The sequence below is a fragment of the Microchirus variegatus genome, assembly GCF_963457635.1.
Source record: "Microchirus variegatus genome assembly, chromosome: 14".
NCBI lineage: Eukaryota > Metazoa > Chordata > Actinopteri > Pleuronectiformes > Soleidae > Microchirus > Microchirus variegatus.
The window spans coordinates 26,129,190-26,132,764 of NC_139815.1; the positions used below are offsets into that span (position 1 = coordinate 26,129,190).

Consider the following 3,575-nt stretch of genomic DNA (forward strand, 5'->3'; position numbering starts at 1 on the left):
CTGCCATAAAAAGCCATTAAGACGTGTGGATGTGGGACATCTGCAGGCCGACATGAAAAGGATTCCTGCTCTGCTTCTCTGGGCTTCAGACTGCCTCAGTGTTTGCTCTGGTCTGTCTGTCTCACTGAAGAGGGTCAGACACAAAAAAAAAACGGCCCGGCCGACGGAGGAAGCACTTAACTTTTACGACCTCCATTTCCACTTACGCAGCCACTGATGTGGGATTAGAATGATGGTCACAAACGTGAGCAGCGAGAGGATCTGCAAAAAAAAAACACCCCGAGACCTGGTTTCAGAGGAACTGGTTACTGTTTGATGTGAGGAGTTACTTTTTAAACCATTTACGTTAAGACAATTAATGATTTAACTAGAGCTGAAACGATTAATCGATGAATCGATTATTAATCGATTACTAAATTAATCGCCAACTATTTTGATAATCGATTAATCGGTTTGAAGCTTTTTTCATTATTAAAACAAGATTTCTGATTCTTTTAGCTTCTTAAATGTGAAAATTTTCTTGGTTTCTTTGCTCCACATAAAAAAGAAATAATTAAAACTGAATAATTTTGGTTTGTGGACAAAACAAGACATTCAAGAACATCGTCATTTCCAGGTTTGACAAACGCTGATCAACTGTTTTTAACATTTTCTGCCATTTTATGAACCAAAAGATTCATCGATTAATCGAGAAAATAATCGACAGATTAATCGATTACGAAAATAATCGTTAGTTGCAGCTCTAGATTTAACTGTACATTTTTTTGTTTTGCTGTTATTATCCTCAAACACATTGGGCTGCGTGTAAATTAGTTTTTATGTCCAAATAAAACCAGATTTACGTTCTGTACAAATCTGTTTAAGCGGAGTCACAACTTTGGGTTCTGTCTGTGAAACATTGGTGTCATTCCATTAACCACGTCATCATTTGATTTGGGGATTTGCACAAACAAATACACATGAAACCAACCAACAACCAACTCGTCAACAAACCAAAACATGAAATTAACAATAAGTAGTTGTCATTAATACTGTATGTGTTCTGGTAAGTGATAAACCAGAGGCAACACATGCTATAATTTGATTTGAGGTTAATATTCAATATATTTTTATTGTCATTATATATGCACACACAATACAGAATTTTGTTTGGTAACTTTCAGCTTTTCAGCTTTGGAACAAACAAAACACTATAAATTGTTGAGATAAATACACAGAACAGTATAAATAGTGAATAATCTGTACAATAAAAATGTATTTAAAAAAAAAAAAAAAGGTCTGTGAGCAGCAATGTTGTTGAAAAACAGACGGCAATAAAACATTAGTAAAAGTTAATCTGTACGCGCCTGTTTTTCTCCAAGGAAAGAACGAAAGAAAGACTAACTATCTCTTCAACAATCCAAAACCATATTTTAGCAGCTTTTATGTTTTAAGACAGTTAAAACAGTTTTATTATTTCATTTTATTGGACAAAGTACTTCTTGTACTTCATACGTAAATCATATGAAGTACTTTAACTGGCTATTTCGGTGTAATCAGGGGTCAAAGTGCCATTTAGGAAATATTTGCCTTTCTTTGAGGTGGTATGAAATGATATATTATAATTTAAATGGACAAATTACTTTTAAACACAAAATAGTATGAAGTTTTTTTAGTGTGTATTTTTGTAAATAATCCAGGGTCAAAGTTCCCTCCGATCTTTTTTTTTTACTGTGATTTTCCTTGAATCTGACTGAATACTTCTTGCACTACTTTTAGAAATACTATGAAGTAATCCAGTCAAAAATGTTTGATTATTATTAAGATTATTTGTCCAGTTTTGAAGTGGGATTAAAACCACAGACTCTTTTAGATTTTACTTTTTACTGCTTGAAAATAAGTACTTAAGTAGGTATTTTGGTGTAATATTGGGTCAAAGTTCCCTTTGAAGTGGTATGAAATGCACAATTCTACTTTTATTAGTTGTTTATAATTTTATTGGACAAATTACTCTAAGCATAAATAGTATGACATTCTTTTCAGTGCGTATTTCTGTAAATAATCCAGTGTCGAGTTTGTGATTTTCATTGAATCAGATTTAATACATCTTGTACAACTTTGAGAAATACTATGAAGTACTCCATCGTAAAAAAGAATCGGTTATTTGTCCAGTTTTGAATTGGGATTTAATCCACAGATATTATTAGATTATATATTGTGGAGGAGACTTTTACTGGGTCATTTTGGAGTAATCCAGGATGAAAATACCCTGTAATGAGATGATTGGTCTATCTCTGAAGTGGTATGAAATCTACACATTTTTTTTATTGCTAGTTTATGATTATCATTTTATTAGATTAAGCCTCGTTTTCACATGGTATTGGATCTATTTCCATATTTTGCAGTAATGTCACCCAGCGTTAATCCCTGCTGTTACTGATGCTGCTGCTGTGAGCGGCTGCAGGCAGGGCGTCACCTCCACGATGACACCGTCATTCACCGTAATTGTATTCACTCACTCATCAGTGTGTGTGTGTGTGTGTGTTTCATAACAAAATACCAGCACTGTAGATGCTTCATGTGACGCAGAGCTGATCACTCAGATTATTTTCGTTCATATTTAATCTCTATCTACATATATATAGAGAGAGATAGTCCAGTTTTTGGTGGTTAAATAAAATAATATAGTAAATAAAAAAAAGCTGATGTGGCAGAAAAAAAAAAAAAACATTGAATGTGGATAAAAGTGCGTGTGACGCATTTTCGTTCGGGTGATGGTCACATTTTGTGGGCGGGACGGCGCCGATTGTTCAGAGGCGACGCGAAAACAACACAACAAGGAGGCAGCGACACAAAGTACACGTCTGTGTGGTAACACTGTAACGTCCTGCAGGGAAACAGGAAACACCGGGAGCAAAACTGCAGAGTTACACGAGCTGCACGGGAGAATTCTCCATAAACACGCTCCTGTTACACACACACACACACACACACACACACATACACAGTGTCTGCGTGGACTGTACACACTCACTCACACATACACACGCAGCAAAAAAAAAAAGGAAGGTGACCACGTTTCATTCCCAGCGTGGAATGAAACACACACTCGAGGATAATAAGAATAAGAAGGAGACATAGACGTACCGAGCACCGCTGCAGCAGGGCTTTGATGGGAGAACCCTCACTTTCTATCAGATGCAGGCCGCCATGTTCGCTGCAGCACCGCGCATGTCCACAACGCAGTGCTGTAATTCATATTTTTACTGAAGGGGAAGAAAAAAAAGGAAAAAAATACACACAATAATAACAAGAGAGTAAAAAAAGCGAGAGGAATAATGAATCAGATCTAAATTATTATTATTATAAAGAGTAAAAACGATACTATATTCGTCTGAGGTTGTCTCTTAATGAATAATTTAAACTAATTTTTGAAAATCAGGACATGATCCATTTGTCCTGATGCACTTTGACAGTGAGCTGACTTTCTTCTCAAAAACAAAAAATATCTCTGAATGACTTGAAATTTACCATCATAATAGTCGGTATGACCCTGAACAAGGATCAGTTGAAAATATTTGCATATCTCTTAAAGG

The 3,575-nt window shown here is 35.4% G+C and overlaps 1 protein-coding gene across 1 annotated transcript in view; it reads right to left on the minus strand.

The window, feature by feature from the left end:
• The window catches only part of LOC310937045 (polycomb protein SCMH1-like), a gene marked incomplete at its 3' end in the record, with an annotated part of 27,954 nt that extends 24,758 nt beyond the window's left edge, over positions 1–3,196 (minus strand). The window contains exon 1 of the mRNA XM_083901237.1: positions 3,127–3,196. The remainder of the gene's footprint in view (positions 1–3,126) is intronic.
• Between the last annotated feature and the right edge of the window lie 379 nt (positions 3,197–3,575).